This window comes from Primulina tabacum, chromosome 6 (assembly GCF_025594145.1).
Source record: "Primulina tabacum isolate GXHZ01 chromosome 6, ASM2559414v2, whole genome shotgun sequence".
NCBI lineage: Eukaryota > Viridiplantae > Streptophyta > Magnoliopsida > Lamiales > Gesneriaceae > Primulina > Primulina tabacum.
The window spans coordinates 38,915,918-38,942,276 of NC_134555.1; the positions used below are offsets into that span (position 1 = coordinate 38,915,918).

At 37.0% G+C, this 26,359-nt stretch overlaps 1 pseudogene; it reads right to left on the reverse strand.

The window, feature by feature from the left end:
- Nucleotides 1–26,359, reverse strand: part of LOC142549413 (protein transport protein SEC24 B-like) — a 39,504-nt pseudogene that overhangs the window by 1,347 nt on the left and 11,798 nt on the right.

The window sequence follows — 26,359 nt, forward strand, 5'->3', positions numbered from 1 at the left end:
AACCGCAAGTATGAACATCGCTGACGCCTTATTTCGTTTAATATAGCATTAACCTTCTTTGACAGTGGATTGTCAAGCTGCTGCAACACAAACTAGAAGAAAGGAAGATCTAATCAGCCAAATTTAGGATATGGAAGAATACTGATGCATCAATTTGCTCCGTATTCAACACAGATGGACAATAATCTACCGTTCTACGGGTGTAAGAATGAAACAAGTGGATGATCTCCATCACCATGGAAGTTGATAAACGGAAGAATTATGTTCAGGTCATACTATTGTGAAAAAATTTTACTCGAAGGGGAAATCCTGAAATTAGACATCTTGATCGGCAAAGTAACCAAAATGCATGTTTCCAAAGTGCAAATATCAAAAAGATTAGTTTAACATCTTGTGTGTACCAACATTGGTGCTCATTCCAAATGTTCTGTACCTCTTCTACACCAATTCAATATTCTGCACGTGTCTGAAACACTGATTGGGTGTTCAAACATCTAGCCAGTGCAGCAAAAAATGGACTAATGCAAAACACTAGGAAAATAGCCAGTGTACAAGTCAACAATACCTGATTAGAAATGTCTTCAATAGATGAGATGCCAAACAACTTTTGCAAAACACTTGGCTGAACGGAGTTGCCAACATATATTAAACACACTTCACCGTTCTCTAGAAGATATACTCCCTCATCACAGATATGCTCGCTGGAGAGTGGAACAGAGGTGGGAATAACGACATTATCTGGCTCCTGACCATTTGGAAATAATAGGTAAAGGGATCAGGGGCACACCTTGAAACCAATAATGACACCGTAAAATCTTAAACTTCCTACCTTCTCATCAAGGTCATGAAGGAGTAAGGACTATCATCCTGGGGTACACCAACGGGACTACCAAAGGAGCAGCTAAAGGAGAAACATAATTAATCCAAAAGGACCTGTCATCAATTCTTCCATCAGGGCGTAATCCGCTGCTTTTGAGTAAAGCTGAAAAACAGAAAGCAACCAAATCATCAAAGCATTCTGCAGATGATAAGAGAAAAGAATCCAATGACTTGAAGATTACAGCATCATAAAAATCAAATGAGATAATACTGATTAGGTGGAAAGAGTCCAAGTAATTTTATTTTGCAAAGAGTCCAAGTAATTTTATTTTTCACCCAATGTATAGAGTTGTCAGAAAATAATTGATAAACTTAGGATAAGTGCAGATATGCACAGAGGTTCACTATCACTAACCAAGGCAGCATTTACTTTATGCACACTTACTAGTATAGTCCCATGATAAATTTAAAAGGTATTCATTTAAAACAAAAATAAGTTACATTCAAAGAATAACATGTTGGAATGTTTAAGATTTAATTAATGGAAATTAAACAAAAGAAAATAAAGGAAAAATTCAATCGGTTGTTCCATGAGCCAGGGGAGGCGCCTAGGGTTGTGGAAGATGTGCCTAAGTGCCTCTCTGGGCCTGGAAATTTTCCAGGGCTGTGAAGGCCGCCTAGGCCCCACACAGCCTAGGCCACCGTAAAGTGGGGCCTAGGCGCCTAGCGGTGCTGGTTGACAAAATGTTACGAGTTTTTATGATGTTTTGCATCCAAATGGTATCCCTTAATTATTTTCATCTGACTTTTGAATGAAATGACACTCCATTGATGAAACATGTCCCTACAGATTGATATCTATGTATACACGATCAAGGATCAACATTTAACACTTTTTTGCATCAGATTTTTCTGAACATCATTGCACTGTCTACCTTCTCTTTCTTTCTACTAAAAAGATAGTATACTTCATTCTCTGGTTATTATTCTTGCAAATTACTGTATTGTATTTGCAAGAGGAGTTGTTGTATCTTGGGAGATGATTGTCATAAACCGAAGCACCAAGGCAGGGTAAATTCTTCTTAAAAAGATAGTGTTCAACATTTGCCTCAACTCATAATGGCTGCAGATTTATTCGCCATTTTTGAGAGTTCAGGTACCACGCAAATAACATAACAAAGGTAATAGACACACATTGTTCATCCATTTCAAAAACCTGGGATTTATTGTATTCCCACGTTGTTCTATTAGCAGGAAACTTACCCAGAACAAATAGAGGCAACAGTTTGAATGCTTCGGGTAAAACGAGTTGTCCAGAAGAAAATACTGTAGCACAGAACTTGCGATAAGAGTATAAAATGTTGATGCAAACATTTGTAGCTTGATCTCTGAATCAGGGCAGCAGCATCGGTGGGATATAGAAGAAAGGGCAAAAATTTATGCTATGTAATGTCTATGCACCAGAAAATGAATGAAACGAGCTAATGAGGGATAATTTACAATTGAAAAAGCCATGCCAAATCATCATGTTCCAGATGCATTCAAGTAACGGAGACTACACTACCTGAAACACTCATAATCCTCAACAGAACACAAATTCACTGAAGTCCAAAAAATCTTACTAGCAAGCTACCTTGCTTCAACATGCAAGTGAAACATGTGTCCAAGTCAGCAGAGCGAAACAGGTTACTCAGCATATTGGTGCAAGGCAGAGACAAAGTCGAAACTCGGATTCTTCTTTGGCCATACACAGTGGAGTAAAGAAGAGCACACTAGGCAACACAAACATACAAAGTGATCAGATGATACACTTCTTTCTCTCTCTCTCTCTCTCTCACACACACACACAGAGAGAATCAACATAACAAATCTCGTTATCCATATGATAATAGATTCAACACAAATCAGGAAAATTAGGTGAGCAGTCCAAACCGAAATAATTAGGGCAGGGCAGAAAATTGAAGTTAAACCTGAAAAACACACTCTGAGCCTTCCTGCAACTTATCGTCGTGCTTTAGCGATACCATTATCGTTTTGTCACAGTCAATCTGCTAAAAATGAAGCTTGGTGAGGAAACCATTCTGTTCCAAACAACAAAATATGGAAAAATAGAATGTCCAACGGTAACAAAGTATTCTTTTCTGCAATCTGTAATATAGAGCAAATGTACCAAGAAAGGAACTTGAGAATAAAGAACGGATAAGAACATCATGCAAATGATGTGTTTAAAAGATTAAAAGCGGAGAACAAATGTACAAAACAGTGCGCATTTGCAAATATTGTACACTTAGAAGTTAGAAGGTTGTAAACAATTTTTTTGAAGCAATATGACAGAGAGCATTCATTAAATGACTAATACTCTAAATGACATAAACAATAGAAAGAAGTAGAAAGACGAAACCCACATGATCTCACTCATTTATTTCTATCATTTCAAGATCAATGGATCCACATGCTTAGTAAAGTGGAATTCAAAGAACTGGACCCAAAAAGTGAAGGTCATTTTCCTCAAGATTGTTGTAAAAACCTTCTTTCGCAACTTCAAACAGCACCTAAATATCCCATGCTTTAATAAATTTCCAGACATAAATGTGTCAACAACCTATATTACTGAACAAGTTCAGCCTTCAGGATGCTGTACTACTTTTAAATATAAACTAAAGGACTTCTTCACCGACTATAGAAGAAAAATATTTATGATTACTTTGATTTTGAAGAAAATTAATTCTTCAATCGAACAAATAAAATAATGCAAGAAACTTACAGTAGACCTGGGAATATATGAATGTTTCTTAATAGCAAGAATCAAGGAAAAGCCAAATGTAAACTTGAAAGGATAAATGAACTTTATTGTTGAAATACTGGACTTCTATAATGTCATTCAAAAAAACAATTAGTGATATATAATCAATGCAGCAACTATTTGAGTTAATGTCTCGAAGGACTAGCTATTTTCAGTCGAAAGTTAGTGGTGAGAATAAAAATGTGCTATTGCTAAAACCCTGGCACATACTGTTGATCAACATCAGGATCAGAATTTATTAGAACATTTGAGCAACAGAGAAAGAGAGACATACAGCTGGTAAATCAATGTCTGTTGGTAGGCGCTTGCAGTAATTTCCATAATATTCTTGAACTTGAATACCCTATGTAGAAAATAGAACTTTCAGTCATCTGCTAAAGATTAGCCATTCTCCAAAGAAATTAAGTTATATCCTCATAATTGACAACCTCACCCGGCTGCATCTGACACGCATTACTGCCTCCAAGCCTTGGGGCCTTTTGACATTCCACAGAAGGTCATTGTACAGCTTTGCCGGATCAGAAAGAGCAGAGAAAGGATAATAATAGTACACCTGGAGACAAAATTGAGTCAGCAAAATTTACAAAACCAGAAATTATGCAACTCAGACATCCAAGCAACATATCTAAATGACTTAGAGAGGAATCAACTTCAAACCTGTCAATGATGATACAGGTATAAGACCCTCAAATAAATAATGGTTGCTCATGAAAATATATAATATAAAAAGTCTTTGTTTCCTTACCTGACCTCCGGTAGTCCTTGAAACCACAGAAAGGGAGGCGATATCTACATATGTTTGTGATGTAATGAACAAGTCAACACACACCTGAAAGTATTTCGAAATTGAAGATAGCAAGAAACGAATTTCAATTGAACCCAATGTTAAATTTCAAAATGCTTAAACAAAGCAAACATCATTGATTATTGGGACAAAATATTAAAATGCACCTGATGCTCAGCAAATTCAATTGCCATTGTTTTCATGATTTTATTCATTGATTGGAGTAATTTGTGAGCCTCCTGGAATTAAAAAACGAATGCAATTAGTAGAAGTAGAACAATTGATATCTAGGAGTACCGAAATGTCAATTATTATCCTCCGTTAAAGAGATGGAGAAACAATGTCGAACAACAAACCAAGGGTTAATGAATTGACAATGAAGTTACTCTCAAATCTAAACACAGGAAGCTGAAATTTTAATGGAACATTAATGAGTGCACACAATGGATGATCAAAACCATTTATGCATCAATTACAATATGCATTTGAAGAAAAATAATGACATCTATCTACAGTATCATAGAGTTATGGAGCACCTCAGTCTATGGTTCAGATTCTTACAAAATATTTTTAGACAGTGTTGAATTAAGAGGTCCAACCTTTGCTTTGTCTTTCTGTCAGAAGCAAGAAATTAATTTAAGGGTCCTTCTCAAAGAACAAAAAGAGCTAAAATCCTTTTCTAACACGAGATGCATGATTCCAAAGTTAGCGGACAGAAACTAGAAATCGAATCAAATAACTATACGCCATTAGGATAAAATGAAATTAAAACTTATTAGCATTGAATCAGAATTTTATTATTCATTGTTTTAAAGAATGGACCATTGAATTTGTTATGATGTTTTTTTACATGGGATATAGAGAAAATGGGCTTCTTTCATTAGTACCCAAAAGAAGGTGAACCGAAAATAGCACTACAATAATACATTCAGACTCAATGGCTGTGATAAAATAACTACTGCCATGAAGGGGAAATGAAAGGCGGTGGAAAAAAAGGCCAACAAACAGAGATTATCAAGACTGTTAAAGCTTCCGCAAGCAATTCTAAAGTCATGTTTTCATCCGGCGGTAGAAAAAGGTCACCACAAATGCAGCAAAGTATACACACACAAACAAATGAATAAATAAATCGAACACGAGACACAAGCATGTGGTGTCATAGACATCTTATTTTTGGAAAGCATACCTTCTCCCCAGCTGCTACATTAGTTCTGCCTTCAGCTTCTCTAGACGAAAAGGAACCAATGCCAATTGACGGCAAGACTGTAACATCAATATTATCAACACAATAGCAATATAATTAGTACTCGGGGTAGTCATACTTAAATATCAAACGGTAAAACCTGAAAATTTTCATCAAATTATGGGTCCGATGTATCAAATTATGAAGCATGTCAAAATGCAAAAACTGAACCAAGGACTGTAAAATTTAAAATTCCCAAGAAAATAAAAACATGACAAATTGCTAAAATTTCATGCTTGGGAAAAATAGATGAAGTACAATAAATGCACAAAAAAGAAAATTTCTCAAGTAGAAGACTCATATTCTAGCATCATATGGCATGAAAATAGGAGGAGAATTACTAAGTTCTTGTGTAGACATGTATATAATTATTACCAGTGTTCTAAAAAGTGCGAAAAAAACACGGATTAAGCTCAAAGTATGAAAAAAAGCTTCGCTTTGGGAAAAATCGTGAAAGTACCGTCAACCAAACCACCGGAAAAAGCGCAAAAAAGCATGAAAAAGAGTGAAAAACACGAAAAATTGCAATTTTTTAAATAAAAGTTTAAGCTAATTTTTGTTTTTCTATAAAATTTAACTTTTAAATAATAAATATTTGGTAGACAACACTTGACTCAACGGCAAACGACGGAAGTTTTCCTCTTCAAATTTATGATTTTGGGAATTTTACATTGTTCAGAACTTGAAATTTTATGCATTTACTTTTAAGTTGTATATTTATGTGTTATTTAATCTATTGATTGACTTAATTTAATTAAAATTAGTAAAAACTAAAAACCTATTTTCACGCTTAATCACGTACTAAACCCGCTTGTTTGTAAAGCTTGAAGCTTGATTGAGACGCTTCATGCCTTTTAGAACCTAGGTTATTAAGAAACAATATTCAGCTTGCCTGATTGGAAAACAAGAAGTTTGCCGCCAGTAGTTTTTTCACAGCCAGGAAAGCAGCCTGTGTGCACAAGAACAGTACAACGCATAAATATTCTATACTGTAAATATCATGCACAAGGTCATCAACCAATAAAAACAATCATGAGCTATTTCTTCACATTAAGTAAAAAATATCTCCTATAGATTTATTAAAAATGAAACATGACCAAACAACTACAACTCATAAGTGTTCAATGTCTTATTTCGATTCTTCCATCTAGTGGACTCCAATCACAAATATGCTCCACCAGGAATAAGTTCCAATTTGTCTTGCCATATCTTCCCCAGAAATCCTTTGGTATAAATAAAATTTTACGGTAGCCCACTTTGTTGGATTTTGTACAAGCATGTCCGCTACAAGGTGAAGTATATGCTTCAAGCTCGGATAAAAAACTAAAACGTGAATAATAATCTTATCTTGGATGCAATCACTCGTCATTAAATGCATATTTATTCAAACTCCCATGCGGGCCAATTTCACTGGTAGCTGCTCCACCCACTTCCGATAGTTTCATGAGCTTCTTCACTTTTGTTCACCCAAAAAATTCAACACAAACAACAGTGTTACTCGACACAGGCTTGAAAGGCTGAACAACACTCCATGTTTTTCTTGGTCATGAGAAGGTCACTCTCTACCACCGATTGACACTACATTTTGCTCATCTCATTGTATAACAATTAACAATTCTTCCGCACTACAGTTTGTTGCTTCATGCTATATGCGTTGAATAGTAAGGTGAATTGGAGGGCTCAAAAAACAGGGTGATGAGAATAATGAGCTAGTGAGAAAATTAAAATGGGATTTATAATGGTGCAAATGGGTAAGTTGCTTCAGCTCGCCAACAACGCTACTTGAGTTTTCAATTTATGAATTGGTATATTATTGACGGGTTCATCTATGAATTTCATAATAATAGAAATACATGTCCTACCAAGACAGAATTTGTAACTTGCTATCGTCTTGCTTAAAGGGTGTTGACTTGAAAACTGACTAGACTGACACTAGTGTTAAGTTGGCTGCTTTTTTTTTAACACTCGACTCCCCTTTTGTTGCAACCAAAATATTTAAAGGCCTAAATGTCTTCAGGAAAAAGGAACCAAGTCTAAAAGAAAAACCGAAAAAGACAAAACCAGAGAAGCCAAAAACTCAAATCTAATGACATCAAAGGGAAATAAATAAGTTCTACACGACGAACATGAGACAAAGCTGGACCACAAACTCCCAACTTAACTATATCACCAATCATGGGGCCAACAAAGGATCTAGACTTGTTTAGTGATGTGTAGCTATGTTGAGCAAAGGCCAAAGAACTTATAATTGCCTGCATCCAACAGAAAGGCTGGAGGCGGGATTGCACACAGAGGTGGTAAATACTAGATACTCGCTTTACAAGTGAAAGCAATGTGGAACTGACAAAAAAAGGCAATAAATAAGGCAGGTGCTAGGCTGAAAATCCCCCAGAACTGTTGGCCTCATTTTATTGCTCGACTCACACATGTTCCGATTTTCATTTTTTTGTCGAGGTAAACTTAATTCATATTTAGGATGAAAAAAGTAAAGAAATGAAAAAATTTGAAAAATAAGAGGTTGCTTTTCTTTGGCTAGAGGCCCAGTGATTCAAAGCTGCTGCCATGGTTAAGGTGTTAGATCACATGGATGAAGAAAATGTTTTCTAGATTTCACAATGAACCAAAATACGGCATATTTGGCACTATAAAAAAAGTACATAATTTATGAACTTTCACAATCAACTAAATAGTACAAATTATCACGATTGACCAAATGTGCACCCTACTAGTTCTTGGATTTATTCACTCTCCAACATTACAAGTCCACGCAGATAAACAGACGCTGTTACATACCTTTACTGCAGCACCAAAAGCTGAATCAGCAGTTCTAGTATTCTGAAACATTGTAGGAATGTTATCCAGCAATATCTCTAAATGTTGACGGCACTGCATATAATAAAATTTTATTTAAATCATTTCAAAAAATTTAAACAGAACCAAAAGCATTAATATCCAGGTCCTAGTTGCTAACAGCAACTAACATTCAAAAGACATGATCACACAGCAGATGAATATGGAAAAAGAAAAAAGGAAAGCGATCAAGGAAAATAGGAATTTAATATCAATAAAACTGCATTCAACACATATAAATGAAGTGAGAAATGATAGCCAACCTCAGCAAGTTGAACAACAACGTCGCTCCCAAGAGGAGTATAGACATCTTGTATGTCAGGGACTATAAGCATTAATGGCTGCAGTTGAATAGGACAAAAATTAGCAAGTGTACAGCATTCATGGTAGCAGCTTATAATGAAGCAAACATAATCCATTTTAGCCCATGTATAAAGTGATAAGACACAACAAGCCTATGGGCCTGGCAATCAGAAGCATTAAAAATAATTACAAGCATGAAAGGACAAAGTTAAAATATTATAACCACAGTAAAAAGGCATATGATGAATTTGAGAAAAACCAGCATATTCAATCTATGAAAGAAATACTAATTAACTCTGCATCCACCTGCTGCAGAGCACGCTTTAGATTGTAAAAATGGATGGTGGAGTCAAACGTAGCGATGCCCACAAGAGTTCGAGGACCATCCTGAAAGGAAAATAACCAGCAAAGCTTCCTTTAAGAAAATTAAATAATGACTGAGCACGGGATCCATGGTCATCAGATTAGAATCCTAAACAATGCATTTATGGTGCTATATCTCTGATTCACATAATTCTTACAGAGCTTTCCTAAAAAAATTTAAGGCAAAATTGGTAAATATTATTTACTGAAAGAGGAATTTCTACAATACGTTCAGAGGAAACATTATGAGAAGTGCACAAGAGGCAGTTTAACACGTCATTAATCCTAAGATACGAAATCAGATATTTTCCTGAAATTGCAACCATGGTTAAGTTTATGTAAGCTTTACCGCGCTATTCGCCTTTAATGAAAAGATTAATGCAGGGAATATAGAACAAGATTGATGTGCAGTGCTCAAGGAAAGTTTACTGCATAAAATATCCAAACTTGAACTCACGGGAAGATCAATTAGAACTCGGGTGATTGCACTGCAAGCTGCTGCAGTTGCACCAGTTTGTATGGCGTTCATGGAGACATCAATAAGGAAGAAAAATACTGCGGGCATAGGATCTCGCACCTAAAATCAGATACATATACATGGAACGATCACATTACAAGGAACAATATAATATTTTATACATCTAATACATTGATTTCCAAAGTTAGGTGGAGCATTTGGCATAGATATTCACAATACGAAATTCTAAAGCATCTTTTCTAAGAACAATATTTTATCGTGGAAGCACTTGTGCTATTTTTAATAACCTTTTAAGGTTTCCTACTAAATGGATTTCCCCCATCATGACACTATTAAATCCAACGGATCCAATCTCCGACAACTCTAGAAATCAGAGCCACTTGATGAGCCTAGTTTCAGGAAGCTCCTGAAGAGCTTAGTCTCAATATCAGATTAGCTTCTTGATCCCAGTGTCAGATGATAAGTTCATAATTTTTATATATTTTTTTATTTAACTCAAAGTAATTTGGCGAATTCAAATAGTTAATGGATATTTATACCACCTAATCTGTTATTTTAATTGAATATAGGTGGAATCGAAGAAGTGGAGTCGAGAGGTCGGAAAAAAAAGAAGTATCTATATGGATTCGGTACCCCAGCGTCACTAGTCGGTGGAGAATCAAAGAAGTAGAGTCGAGAGGTCGGAAAAGAGAAGTATCTATATGGATTTGGTACTACGGCGTCACTAGTCGGTGTCTCGCGTCATTTAAAGGAGTAAAAACGTGCAGATTTCTTTCTTTTCCTCAAGATGAATCATATATAGGTGCTGTGTGAGGGGTAATTGAAAGGCTAGAGAAGCAAGTGAATTGGAGAGAGGAGCAGCTGAGACAAGTTTCATATTTTTTATATACTTCTAGCCCAAGAATTTAGGCCCATAAAAATGCACGGCAGCCCAAGAATGTAAAACAATAGAAGCAGCCCATTTTCAAGGAGGGAAAAAGAGAATTTAAAACAACCAGCCGATTCTGATATGGGGCGTGGAGCGAAAACCTCAGATATAAAGGAACGAAGCAGCAGCTGTGGGGGCCAGTGCTCCTGATTAACGTTTAATGACCAAACAAACAGGATTTCTTAATGTAAACAGCGAAAGCGATTAAAAATTTTCCTTTTGGGCCAATAGAAATTTCGGCATGAACTCCCCGTAAGTAGGACATCCAAAAAATTTCCAAACAACATTTATATACTCGAAATAAAGTCATAACTTCAATTCACAAACCTATAGCCGCACTGGCCAGGACTAACACATACAGAGCCGACAAGGCTCAATCACACAACTATCAATCCAAAACATAGTAAAAAATAACAGTACAACTACACAGGACATTCCTTGGCAAAAGTATGACTCAATGATATAATATCTGGGAACTCTCAATCAACAACACAACTACTGGGCACCGCTACCCGACTCTTCACCAGACGCGTCAAAGCCTCCTGGATAACCTGTTATGGCATCAAAACAACCACAACATAAAAGAAAAGAAGGGTCAGGCCTCAGTACGATGAACCAGTAAAATTATGACAAATATAACTGACATGCAATAAAATCAAGTAACATGCAATGAAATTCAATGCAATGCGTGTCGGTAACAACGAAATAACGGATACCAAAACAGAGTCCAAATAAAACGCATCAGGACTCTGTTTTGGTATCCGTTATTTCGTTGTTACCGACACGCATTGCATTGAATTTCATTGCATGTTACTTGATTTTATTGCATGTCAGTTATATTTGTCATAATTTTACTGGTTCATCGTACTGAGGCCTGACCCTTCTTTTCTTTTATGTTGTGGTTGTTTTGATGCCATAACAGGTTATCCAGGAGGCTTTGACGCGTCTGGTGAAGAGTCGGGTAGCGGTGCCCAGTAGTTGTGTTGTTGATTGAGAGTTCCCAGATATTATATCATTGAGTCATACTTTTGCCAAGGAATGTCCTGTGTAGTTGTACTATTCAGAGGCAGAAATGCAGTTTTCTTAATTCAGAAAATTATTAACAAACGGGGAAGATTTCTTGAACTGTCCAAATTCAACAAGCATGGTCGAAAACAGACTACTATTGTGCCTAGTGGTCTTAATGCAGAGGGGTGGCTTAATATCTCATTGGCGCAATGGACAAGTTGATGACAGGATGTTACCAGAGGAGGACAACTCAGCAGGTCATTGTACACAAAGCAGATCAGATGAAGGACAATATACGACTTCAGGACAAGAGATCTTTGGCCAGAAATCTAAATGATGGAATGAAGAAATCATCGGGAGTTAATACCGGGTTGGGGTTTCAGAAAAAATGGAACGAATCAATAATTGTCACCAGAGGCAGAGTCAATCCATCATGGGAGCTTATAGAAGGAGTTCTTGGGAAAGCTACTAACAGAAAAGTTGAACTCTTTCCGTTCCAAGCGAACAAAGCCTTATGGTGGCCTCCTAATGCGGCTGAAGCTTCTTCTTACGTTAATTTGAAAAGGGGCTTCTTTGACTTTGGCGTGTCTTTACAATTTGAAGGGTGGTCACAAGACATTAATACAATGGATACGGTAGAGAATTGCTGCAATAGCTGGATATCGATTTGGGGACTACCTTGGGAATTTTGGTCCCCAAAAACGTTCAAAATCATTGGCGATCATTGCGGGGGTCTGTTAGCCATCAGTGCTGATACTCTACATTTACGAGTGCTTGGTGCAGCGAAAATTAAGGTGAAAGGAAACGAAGGAGGTTTTATTCAGACAAAGTTGGTTATTCCAATTGAAGGGAGCAACACAGAGATAAGAATCAAGGTCGAAACCTTTGATCCTAAGGGTTATGAGGAGTATGAAAAGCAGACGTACGCTCAAGTCGTAGTGAATGGAAAGAAAATCTTGGCAGGGTGGGGAAACAACAACCTTTATAGGACTCTATCAAACAAGGAGGAAATAAGTAACAGGGAGGTGAAAAACAAAGAAGTGCAGGGGGTAATATCTGCTCAAGAAGTCCACATGACAGATGTCATAGCAGGAGATGGAGCAGAAAGTTTGGGGAAAAAGATGGAAGAGAAACAGGGGTCCTTAACATATAAATACCAACCACAAATTTCAAAAACGAGGACACAAACAAATAATCATTCCAGTGGCGAAAAGGCGGTGAGGACAGTGAAAAAGCTTGATCCAAAAGATGCAACATAATTCAAAAGTTCCTCTATTGAATCCATGAGCAGCAATCAAATCGATGGACGTGATAACAGGATGGGCTCCGAAAGGAACATTAAATCAAGTAAAAAGTTTGAGAAAACATACTGTAGAAGAAGCAGAAAAGATGATGTTGTGGGGCACGGAGACAAAGCAGTAAGAGGGAAGTCAACAATAAACTTACACGACAGGGGGATTTGCACGAATACAGGGGTTGTTGAGGCGGAAGAATTAGAGGAGATCGAGTTCGAAGATTCACAAGATGATTTGGTAGAAGAGGAGTTTGAATCCTCAAATTCTGATGGCAGTTACTACTACAATTTCAACTCTGAAGCTTCCGTGACATCTGAAGAAGCAATAGAAACACTGGCCGATTTGTTCTCAAATCTGGAAAAAGCAAAGGATAACTCAAGTTCTCGAACACCAGAAAATACGACATCTTCTGTGGGACAGGTATTTTATGGTATTCATTCAACCATTCTAAATCATTCTATTCTTTCTCTTTAAATGCTATTTGACCAGCGTCTTTTACAGTATTGGGTCTGTCTAGTGGTCTAGTAGGGGGTGGGTTACAAAGGGTTGATGAAAAGCCAAGTAATGAAAGTGATACACCGACAGAGGAAGCAGGGGAAAATACAGACTATGAGGCAAGAATGGTGGCTGGAGTTGGAACAGAAGGCGAAAGTGGAAAAGGGAATAAGCGGCTGACTGGTCCTTTACAGAGGGAAATGTACAGATTACATAGTGGGATAAATTACGAGAGAGGCTCCACTTCAAAGGGTGAAACTGTGTTCCAATGAAAATTTGCTCATGGAATATAAGAGGTGGAGGGGGTGTGCGAAGGAGACAACTGGTTAGGAAAATCATTCATAACGAAAAACCTGAAATTGTGGTTCTTTTGGAAACCAAACTCGAAAAAGTGGACAGGAAATTTGTTACTAGCGTTTGGAAATCAAGATTTGCCGATTGGGTTTGCCTGCCATCAGTTGGAAGATCTGGGGGAATTCTTGTGATGTGGGATCCAAGAATGGTATTAGTAAAAAATAATTTGATTGGGGAATTTTCGGTATCAATTGAGATCAGCTGGAACGATGAAACAACTTGGTGGTTCTCAGCCATATACGGACCGGTTAAGCCGAGAGTGAGAGAATTTTTCTGGGATGAATTGGCTGGACTGAAATCGATTTGTGGGGATAATTGGTGTCTAGGAGGTGATTTTAATGTTGTAAGGAATTCGGGTGAAAAACTGAATAGCCTTTCTTTAACCACAAGCATGTCTTGCTTTGATGCTTTGATAGAAGAGTTGCAGCTCATAGATCCACCACTGTTAAATGCCAAGTTCACATGGTCAAATTTTAGATCGACACCGATTTGTTGTCGATTGAACAGATTCCTCTTCTCGGGGGGATGGACGAATTTATTCCCCAATTATAGACAAACGGTGTTACCAAGAATCACCTCGGATCACTGCCCTCTTATCATTGATACCGCGAAGTTCAGTTGGGGTCCGGCTCCTTTTAGATTTGAAAATGCTTGGTTATCACATCTAAAGTTCAAAGATCTAGTGAGGACATGGTGGACCAAGGGAGGACTTCAAGGGTGGGAAGGATACAAATTTATGCAAAAACTGAAAGTGATCAAAACAGAGGCATCTAAATGGAATAGAGAAGTGAATAGAGAAGTGTTCGGTGATGTGGGTGTTAGACTCAAAGAGTTGAGTAACAAGATTAAGCAGTTGGATGGGATCGAGGCAGAAGGAAGATGGTCGGAAGCACTAAAAAATGAAAGAAGGGAAGCCAAGAGTGAGTTGGAAAGTTTGTCATTTACAAATTACCAAATTCAAAGTCAAAAAGCTAAAATTAAATGGCTCAAAGAAGGGGATCATAACTCGAAATTTTTTCATTCATTACTGAGCAATAGAAGGAACAGATCAGTGATAGACAAAGTGGAATTGGACAATTGTACAGTGGTTACCGACGAGAAAAAAATAATACATGAGATCCTAAAATTTTACAGCCAACTATTTAAGAAACCTGCCGGGGAAGGGGGGAGTTTTGAAGACGTAGAGAGGGGCCTTAACGGGCTGGACTGGAGCCCTTTACAGAGGGGAGACGCTGATGAGCTGGAAAGAACTTTCGAGGAGGAAGAGATTAAAAATGCAGTGTTTGATTGCGACGGTTCAAAAGCTCCGGGACCGGATGGATTCACAATGGCTTTCTTTCAAAAAAACTGAGATACAGTGAGGATGAATTTATTAAAGGTGTTTGATGAATTTTTTGAAGATGGGATTGTCAATGGAATTACAAATGAAACTTACATATGTCTTATCCCAAAGAAAAAAGACGCGCGACATATTAAAGACTTCAGGCCAATCAGTTTGATTACGAGTCTCTATAAAATCATGGCTAAGGTCTAGACAAACAGATTGAAGAGAGTTGTGTGTAACACCGTTGCGGAGAATCAGTGTGCTTTTATTAAAAGAAGACAAATACTTGATTGCTGCCTTATTGCGAATGAAGTTGTGGAAGAATATCGACGAAAGAAAAATAAGAGATGTGTTCTCAAGATTGATTTGGAAAAGGCATATGACAACGTAGACTGGCGATTTTTAGATTTCGTGTTGGATAAAAAGGGATTTGGTGCGAGATGGAGAAGCTGAATCAGGGGTTGTGTTTCAAATGTATTTTTCTCAATTTTTATTAATGGAAAGCCGCAAGGAAAGTTAAAAGGGGAGAGAGGTCTCAGACAGGGGGATCCATTATCACCGTTCTTATTCAACTTAGTTGTCGATGGGTTGGGGAGAATGGTGGACAAGGCAAGAGCAGATCATGAGGTCAGAGGACTCGACGTAGGGAGAGAAAATTGAAGTGTCGCATTTACAGTTTGCGGATGATATTCTGTTTTTCGCGAGATCAAAAAATGATGTGTTGGCAGTACTGAACATAATCAAATTGTTTGGCAACAACTCTGGGTTGAAAATAAATTTGGGAAAAAGTTTTGTGCTTGGATTGAATTGCTCCGAAGAGGAAGTAGATAATTTGGCAAATAGTGTTGGGTGCAAAAAAGATAGTTGGCCTATTAAATATCTTGGGCTACCGCTGGGAGGTAATCCAACTAAGATGGAATTCTGGGAACCAGTGCTCTCGAAAATGTCAAAAAAATTAGCAAGTTGGAAAAAAACATTTCTTTCGAGAGGAGGCCGTCTCACTTTGATAAAGGCCGTGCTTTGTGTGATGCCATCCTATTTCATGTCCCTTTTCAATGTGCCAATAAAGGTTGCCGGTAAAATGGAAAAAATGATGAGAGATTTTTTGTGGGATGGTGGTGACGGGGGGAAAAATTGTCATGTCTCGTCGGATGGAAACAAGTTTGCAAACCAAAGGATAAAGGAGGGTTGGGTTTGGGGAATGTTTGTCTAAGGAATAAAGCTCTTCTTGGAAAATGGTGGTGGAGAAATTCGGTGGGAAGGGAGTCCTTGTGGAAAAAAATTATTCAAAGTTTATATGGGTTACAGCAAAACAATTGGGATTTGGGGTTGGCGGAGAAGGCGACATTTAGAAGTCCTTGGAAGTGTATTTCTCGGTCTTACCAGGTTTTTCATCAACTTGTAAGGGGGTGCCAAAACAGAGGAATATCCTTCGCTTTTGGGAGGATGTCTGGGAGGGAGATAATTCGTTTAATATAAGATTTCCATCTTTGTTTCGTATTTGTACTTCTACCAATAAACCTATTCGTCATTTCATTGATGTTGTCAATAGTGGGGGTGGTCTTTCAACCGTTTGGGATGTCAGATTTAGGAGAGATCTTAGCGAGGATGAGTTTCTTGAGTTCACTAACTTGTTTCGAGTTTTAGAGAGTGTCATATTAGATATGGGTATTGAGGATGTTAGAGTTTGGAGGGGGGATTCTTCAGGTTTGTTCTCCGTTAGTTACTAGATTCAAAATCAAGATGCTTCGATTAGAAATTTAGAGACTCAGTTGGGACAATTGGCTGGCTTGTATGATGGTTGGAAGAACTCAATGAACTTTGCCAAGTGATACTGAAAAGAATTCAAAGGAGCAAGTGAAGGCTATAACACTCACTCAGGAATGGAAAAGACATTGGTTTGGAGATGGAAAGCAACGAGGACACTGAAAGCTACAAAGGTAAGTCTCCTATCATTACACATAGCACACCACCCAAGCAAGTAATTATAGCTCTCCCATTTCCTGCAGGTTTGAAAAAGTAAAGATAGATGCTAATTTTGCTAAGTTTCTCGAAATTTTTTCAGAAATTACATATTAATATTCCATTTGTTGATTTCGAAGTGGAGAACAAGTTTTAGTTCAATCACGATTACAAGCTTACATCTTTCAAATCTGCATTCATTCAAGATTTCTGAGCACACTTAAGATATCATACTTCAAACTACTCAAGGCACACGCATATCAAAACATATCAGATCTTTCAAGGATCACTTTGTGCTATCCCGACCTACTCAAGCCATTCAAGCTAACCGTTGGGTTATATTGTCTTTTCTGGTGAACCGTCTTAAACATCCAGAATTTGTTTAAGTGAATACTAAGAGTTTAAACCTAACTATTGATAAGTCCTAGTTGAAGTGGGTTGTTACAAAGAGTTGTATCAATCAAAATCCTTTAGTGAAATATTTATTAAGTGGAAGATTGGGTGACGAAGGAGTATTTATCTCCGAACATCCATAAAATAATTGTCTTTTTACATTGTGCATAATTTACTATTTTTTCATATCTAGCAGTTTCTTGTTAACTGCAAATTGTATTATATATACTTTATCATTAGTCAAACCGCACCGTTTCCGCAATTATTCATTTTTCAATGGTCCAACTAAGCTAACCATTCTAGAATATCTCTTAACAGCTTAAAAACTATTAAGGATAGCATAAAGTTCAGAAAATTTTTAAACGGGTTTGTTCACGACCCCCTCTAAACTCTAATCCAATCCCAACAATTTATCCGGAGAATCTTTGAATTATTCTAGAACCTGTTTGATGGCACTTTGAGACGAAATTTTGGTAATGAACTTAATTTAGAAATGATCTAGGTGATCTTTGGGTCGTTAGAGCATTTCAATCCAACCATGTTATATATTATCTCTAGTGTCTTATTCTAAGCCTAATTTAAAAAGAATGGTTTATGCATTGCATATTTTTAGGTCTCATTCGACTTTTTTTAAAAAAAAAAACTCATTATATCTACCCTCATGAGCTTAATTTATTTATTTTTCTCATCTTAAAAGGAGTGTAATTTGATGAATGTATATTGCTATATCTTGTTGAGCTTATTAAAAAAATATATTGAAGAATGAAATGAAAAAAATATGAGGAAATGTTTTATGGTAAAAAAATCCAAATTGGCTTTAATAAAAGAAAGAAATAGCCTTGTGGAAAAAAGATTTGAAGAACCAAGGCTAGAGGAAAGAAAAAGAGCTCGTATGTTTGCAAGTATTCATTATGCTCTCTTCTTTGTGACACCCAAGCAAGTTACAACTGAAAAAGACCTTGTTCTAAATTTTGTAAGTGGTTACGTTAGAAGAGAAGTGCTTGAAAAATAAATAGACTTATGGGGTGCTTAGGGATGATCTTGATGGTTATTGGCTTGCACTGTTTGATGCTTGAGATTGACAACAGCACACACACATGTTCCGATTTTGTCATGTGTTGCTCGATTTAGGAGAAAACATGTATCTCCAACTTTGACAATAATTCTTGTTTGCGTGTGAGCAATATTTCTGAGCAATAATTAGTTTATAAACTAACTCATTCCATAATAAAAAAATGAACTTATCTGTTTTTTTTTAAAACTTGTTCAAGGACGATCAAGTACTAAGTTGAGAGGTAAGAGTTGTTCCTTTTCCCTATTTTATGCCTAGATTCCAAATTAGAAGTTTTCCCTTCTTCATACCCCCCCATTATATCTCTTGAAAATACTAATCAAGGTCGTGTGTCACAAACCATGTATTCTCTAGAAGCAACAAACTCAACGGTCCCTCTGCAAAGCTCAGGCCTTTCATCAGCATCTCTGCGCCTTCCATCTGGACCTAAGTTGCACAAATAGTCACGAGGAGTTTCATCCGTAAAGCCTGCAATAGGAAGGTAAGAAGTGCTCCCCAATAAGTACGGTGTTGATGCGTCCACAGAAGTTGAAATAGAGATTCACATTTATGAAACCTAGGACAAAAGTACAATATTAAACCACCACATAGAATCCCACAAAAGAGAACTGAGTTTGTCACCCAGCGTCTAAAAATCAGAGTATATGAATTGTACAAACTACAAATCACATGGCTCGCTTGTTACAACAGGACTTTAAACAAAAGGGTGGTTCTTACCACAGAAGTTGCAAATGAAATGTCTGCCTTGATCAACAAACTTCATGAAAGGATTAATGTAACCTTTGCAACGAGAACATCGAATAGGACCAGTTTCACCAAAATCGATAATCTAGCACACATGACGGAGTTCACATGAAATTGTTCAGCTTATAGGTCAAGTAAATAGGACCAGCAAACTAAGAAGGATAGTTTTTCTTATATACATGAAACCAAATGACAAAGTAATAACCATCAGCCAATTTAGTGCAAGAAGGCTAACAAGTGGACGAAATAAACCCGTTACAGTTACTCCCTCCTTACTCGGTTGAATGACCCTATCCTTTCAGGAAGTCCACAAAATCGTGTTCCATTTCATAAAATAACACTATTTTTCCAAGAGTACCTATACTCCTTCTTACTCATTTGAATGACCATATCCTTTCAGGAAGTCCACAAAATCGTGTCCGTTCATAAAATAACAGTTTTTTTCCAAGAGTACTGTCACGACCAGCCCACCACCAGCAAATGCCGAGCCCAACCCAACTTCTTCAAAAGATATTGTTTATCAAAGACACACTCATGGGAAGTACAAGGTGGTAGATTAGATCATAGGATTCTAGATTTATCTTGTTTTTAAATTCCTTAAATAAGAGCTTATCTCAATTAGTTAGGAAGATATCATCTAGGAAGATATCATTTGGATTAGATAGGGTTTTTTATCTTAATTAGTTAGGAAGATATCATGTAGGAAGATATCATTGAATTAGATAGGGATTCTTATCTTTTAGTTTGGATTGTCAAAACCTTGTATACATATCTATCAGAAGTGGGGAAATAAAGGATCGAATTGTGTTGCTTCTACCAAAGTCGGAGATCGTGAGGTTCTCTCTTGAGCCTCAATCCCCAATTATCAAAATAGCGAGACACGGGCGAAAATCTCAGAAACACGCTCACAATCTTACGAGTGGTGAATTCTCCATAAATCGCCCCATAACTAGATCCATTACCCACGAACATAACAAGTACCCTCACCTAAAGGTACTTGGGGGAACTCACACTAACAGCTAACCATTACTTCGTAGGTTAAAATTAGCACGCACATAAATTTTTCATTTCAACCCTCATCTAAACTTATCAATTCAAATAAAGGTATCAACTGTGAACAATGACTCGTCTTCCTATAAAGATAACTTTTCTAATTAATTGTGACGACCTTCTACAAATTCCCTTTGTTCACTCACATGCCCTAAATAGATTAATCATTCATATTCCATACGGTTTTCAGTTTCAAATTGTCTTCAAAAAAACCACAAGGTGAAACCAAAATGTCAATTCAAGCGTGTAGATTGTAAAATAGACTAAATTGCTACTTTACCTCAATAAAGCATTCAACTATGAGTTTGACTAATGATGTTCTTTGAATAATACACAAAAACAGGGCAGGGGTAGGTAAAAATTGAATAGCCGATCCCATACATCGAGTATGTCTTGCTTTATACTTTCACACACGAATTGGAGTTGTGCAATCCACCTTTACTGAGTGGAAAATTCACTTGTTCGAATTTGAGGGACTCACCCATCTGCTGCAGATTGGATGGGTTCTTGTTCATAAGTTATAGACAAACGGTTTTTCCAAGAATCACCTCGGATCAGGTTCCAGTTATTTTGGATTCGGAAAAGATTAAGTGGGGACCATCGCCTTTTAGCTTTCAGAACGTGTGATTGAGGCACAAGAGCTTTAAACCATCAGTCTTGTCGTGGTGGAATAATGCAGAATTTCAAGGATGGGAGAGTTATAAATTTATGAGAAAACTCAAGGCCCTGAAATGAGACATTTGAAAATGTAATGAAGAGATTTTTGGGCTAGTGGAAGTAAAATTAAAAGAGTCGAGAGAGAAAATCAGAAGGCTGGATGAATTAGAGAGTGAAGGGCGGTGATCTGAAGAAGTATCAAATGAAAGAAAGGAAGCAAAATAGTTGTTATAAGAAATGGTGTGTCGAAAGAATCAAATTAATAACCAAAAAAGTAAGGTTAAATGGATTAAAAAAGGATCATTATACAAAGTTTTTTCACTCGCTTTTGAACCATAGTGGGAGTAAGGCCACCATTAACATATTGGAAAGAGATGATGGATCGGTTCTTTAAGGAGTTATATAGCAAGTCAGACACGACGGGTTGGGGTACTGAAGGAGTGAAGTGGTGCCCCATTGATAGATAATTGAGTCGCGACATAGAAAAACTTTTCTCAGAAGAGGAGGTCAAGAAGGCAGTGTTTGAGTGTGATGGATGTAAGACTCCGGGATCGGACGATTTTACCTTGGCGTTTCTTCAAGAATGTTGGGATATTGTTAAAGAAGATTTAATGAAGCTTCTCAATGAGTTTTTTGAAAGCGGAATCATAAATGGTGTTACCAATGAAACATACCTATTTTTTATCCGGAAGAAAAAATGATTCGATCAAGGTTAAGGACTTCAAACCGATCAGCCTTACGACAAGCTTGTATAAGATAATAGCTAAAGTTTTAACTGCAAGGATTAAGAACATGTTGTCAGACACAATATCATAATCTCAGAATGCTTTTGTTGAGGGAAGACAGATACTCGATTGTTGTCTTATTATGAATGAACTATTGGAAGAGGGAAGGAGGAAAAAAATGGTGGGTATTGAAGGTTGACTTCGAAAAAACATAGGACAATGTAGATTGGGATTTTTTGGATTTTGTATTAAGGATTTTTGGATTTTGTATTAAGGAAGAAGGGATTTGGAGAGAGATGGAAAAGGTAAATCAAAGGATGTGTATCGAATGTATCGTTTTCTATTATGATTAATGGAAGGCCAGAGGGTAAATTTAATGCACATAAAAGGCTTAGGCAAGGTGATCCTTTGACTCCTTTTTTGGTTGGTTGATAAAGCTAAGGACATGGATTTAATAAGAGGGATCGAGTTTAGTAAAGACAGGATAGAGATATCTCATATTCAATTTGCGGACGATACACTTTTCTTTGTTAAGAAAGAGGATCATATCAGATTTTTGGTAGAAGTTGTAAGATCATTTTGCAACATGTCTGGGTTAAAAATCAATTGGGGAAAAAGTGCTTTGTTGGGCATCCAATGTGAAGAAGAAGAAGAAGAAGTTGAACAGTTAGCTCAGCAAATTGGATGTGGTAAGGAGAAGTGGCCGATTAAGTATTTGAGAGTGCTTTTAAGAGGAAATCCATTACAAGTCTGGTTCTGGGAACCCATTCTGACTAGGATGTCGAAAAAGTGGGCAAGTTGAAAGAGAGCATTTCTGTCAAGAGGGGAAGGTTAACGATGATTGCATCGGTTTTAAACGCACTCCCGATTTATTACATGTCTTTTTTTAGGGTACCTGAGGGAATAACGGATGCGATGGAGAAAATTTCAAAGAAATTCCTTTGGGATGGAGCTGATGGTGATGCACATAGTCATTTGGTTGCCTAAGAACATGTATGCAAACCTAAAGATAGGGAGGATTGGTTATTGGGAATATTGTTTTGAGAAACAAGGCTATGTTGAGCAAACGGTGGTGGAGGTTTTATGTCGAAGATGGGACGTTGTGGAAGAAAATTATAGTGAGTAAATACAGGTTACAAGAGAAGGTTTGGATGCGGGTTTAGCAAGAAATGTGACATTTAGATGCCCATAGAAGTTTATTTCCCGATCTTACCCGACTTTTCAACAATTAGTGAGGATAAAGGTTAGAGGAAGTAACAACGCTAGGTTTTGAGAAGACAAATGGTGAGGGGATTCTTCCTTTAAAGATCTTTACCCGTCTTTATTTCAGCTTTCTATGGTTCATAATATGACAATATCATATTTTGCTCACTTTGACAATTCGTCGTTTTTCCCAATCAAGGGATTTGCATTTTTGAAGGATTTTGAGGAATGAGGAGTTATTAGAGTTGACTGAGTTATAGGTGAGATAGATAGGATAAGGTTGATTGAATGGGTAGATGATATACGAGTGTGGAGGGGGATTCTTCTGGTCTTTTCTTAGTTAAATACTTCTTTACTTCATTCTTTCTCGAAAGTAGCTTTCCCCCTTTTCTTATTTCTATGTTATTTAGAAGGTTCCAGTTCCAACAAAGATCAAGGTATTCTCGTGGACAGCGATTCTAGGTAAGTTCTCGACCTCGGAGATGATGCAAAAAAAGTGGCCCTCATGTCTTTTGTGCCCAAATTGGTGTGTGTTCAGTCGGAAGGACGGGGAAACAAAGGTTCATATGCTCATTCATTGTGCATTCATGAACGGTTTGTGGATTAGAGCTTTGAAAGAATTGGATTTGGTTTTGGTGGTGCCGAAGTCAACGAAAGATTTATGCGCTATGGATCTGGGACGGCTACTTGGCAACAGGGGAAGAATTTTTTGGCAAGTGTCGGTGTCGTTAGAGAGAAATTGAAGAATTTTTGAAAATACGGAAGAAAACAGTGTCGACTGCTGGGATAAAATCAAGATCAAAATTGCTACGTGGATTGTTGCTAATCATAGTTGTAAAAAGCGCTCGCCTCGCTCGCTTAAGCGCAAGGCGAGGCGAGGCGGCTTGGAAGCGCTTCTGATTGATCCGAAGCCCATCAGATTGATGAAGCGCACGCTTCTGGGCGCTTTTGTTAGGATGTTGGAGCGATGGCTTGTGCGCTTCTGCACAATTGTTATTTTAAAATCTGCCCAATTCCATGTTTAGCCCAATTCCAGGTTTAGCCCAAGTCCAGAATAAAAATTAAACCCAGCCCAAGTCCATAATTAAAATCTATATCGTTGCTTAACAATTCTGAAGTCGTGTGCTGCTGCATCTCTACGTGCGTCTCTTCTCTGCCTCTGCCACCGCCGCCGCTCCGGCCATGCCGCCGCCTCCGCCTTGTTCACTTCTCATTTGCTAACCAAAAATTGGTAAACCCTGTATCAATTTTTGGAGTGGGAATTCCTTTTGTATTGATTCTTTTTTGCCACCCTGTATTAATGCTGATAAAATATGACTTTTTGTTTTATTTTGGTTTTTTGATAATATTTTGTTTATTGCGCTTTTTTCCGTAAAGCGTGCGCTTCGCTTTGCGCTTTGCGCTTCAAGCCCCAAGACACTTGAGCGCTTTTTTGCGCCTCGCGCTTTTGACAACTATGGTGCTGATGAAAAATTTCAGAATGTGTCAATCTCATATTTATTGCGATATTAGGCTTTTGTATATTATTTATAGGACAACAATCTTATGTAGTTTTTGGTGACAGTGGATCACTAGTCCACTGATTGTAATTAACATCTTTTAACTTATTAATAAAATATCGTTTTTTATTAAAAAAAAAAAAAAAAAAAAACTGGAATCCATGTAAAATTTAACTAAGGATCTGATGCTGGTATGATAGCTAACTTCTTTGTATGACGGAGAAGCTAAGGAATCCTAAAATTTATGATAACAGAAGTACAGAACCAGATGAAACAACACAAAAAAATAACAATAATTTTCGCATTACTTGGATGGGCTCCTCAGATGGATGTAGAAGAGCTAAAGGCTGAACCAACAAAGCCAACTGCATACCAGAAGTTGACAATAGATCTGCGGTGCATGGAATCTAATAAAACAAACAAAAGCTCCATTTGTTATTAATAATAACAAATCAGTGGACAAAGTTGTAACTAAATGGCCAAGCTAAAGCCATAAAAACAGAAAATTATAATACAAAGAAGACACTAGTAAAAGGGGTTCAGAATTTTTAAAAAAATTATACGATACACTTCACCTGATTTATAGTGCACCTAATGTAGCGAGGACTGCAATTCCCAGCATCTTTGACAACATAATCACTAGTTGCAGGCTTGACAAAACATAGAGAATCAGGTGAAAAGCATATGATAAAAATGTGATGTCATAAATGAATATTTTACTCATTTGATGGTTTGAGCATAATGTCTACCTGAAACACAAATTGCAAGAAGTTTCCATAAAAAAAACTAAGAATTTCAAACGAAATAAATAAAACTATAATAATATAGTAAAAAATATATAAAAGGTCTTCTATGTATTTCATCACCGCCCATCAGTCCACGGATATTAGATTTTAGTACGATTGAATGTTCAAGTTTGAATCTTTAAAAATAACTATCATTAGGAAAATATTACGGCGGATTATATTATATTAAAGATATTTATTTAGATATTTTATACTTATTAGCACTAACATTTAAGAAAAATAAAAGTATAAGAATGTATAAATATAATTAGATATACACATAATGTCATAAATGAATATTTTACTCATTTGATGATTTGAGCATAATGTCTACCTGAAACACAAATGGCAAGAAGTTTCTATAAACAAAACTAAGAATTTCAAACGAAATAAATAAAACTAGTACTTCAATTTTCTGATAGATGACTAGCATAATTACCGGAGGAGGATTTGCCTGATTATTCTGACGTGTCTCATGCAGAATCACAGTAGTTGGAGTAAGGTGAGGAATTTGGTTAGGGTCAATTCTTGATTGTGGTGTTTGACTCAAAGCCATGGTTTGATTTGAAAGTGGAGGTGGGCCAGGTGCCATTCCAAACATCAGCTGTTGTTGCATAGCTCCAGGAATGGGAGGAGGTCGAACCACCTGCTACATGAACTCTACAATTAGTAACTAGAGTGTAATCAAAGTTGTGTTATCCAACAGCTCACTTCAAAAAATAAAGTGACCTTGTAAAGTTGCATCACTAGACAGCTTTAAAAACAAGGAGAAATGCTTCATTTAATGTGTTTGTATTATTAGTTCCATTTGGCTTAGGATCAATTGGAATACAATTGTGGCCCCAAAATTTGCCCAAAATTCATCCAAAAGGATCAAAAATCTGCCAAAAGCATAGTCACTTATATGCAACACTAATTGTAAGCTCCGACCATAAATCCGTTCTTCTTTCGACTGTGAATCTGATAACCGGAACCAGCAAATCCTAAACCAATATATTAGTAATTTCACAGGAAAAGTGAAACAATTTACTGGAATAGTATCTTTTAGCAAGTATGTTAACAGTTGAAGCTTGTAATGAAGAAGAGATACATGAACCTTTACTCTACCCACGAGAACTATACCAAAACACAAAAGTGTGTTGTGAACAATATCTATAAATACTGCTGATCAAGAAAATGATACAATGCAATAACATATGCAAGCACGCCACAAACAAATTAA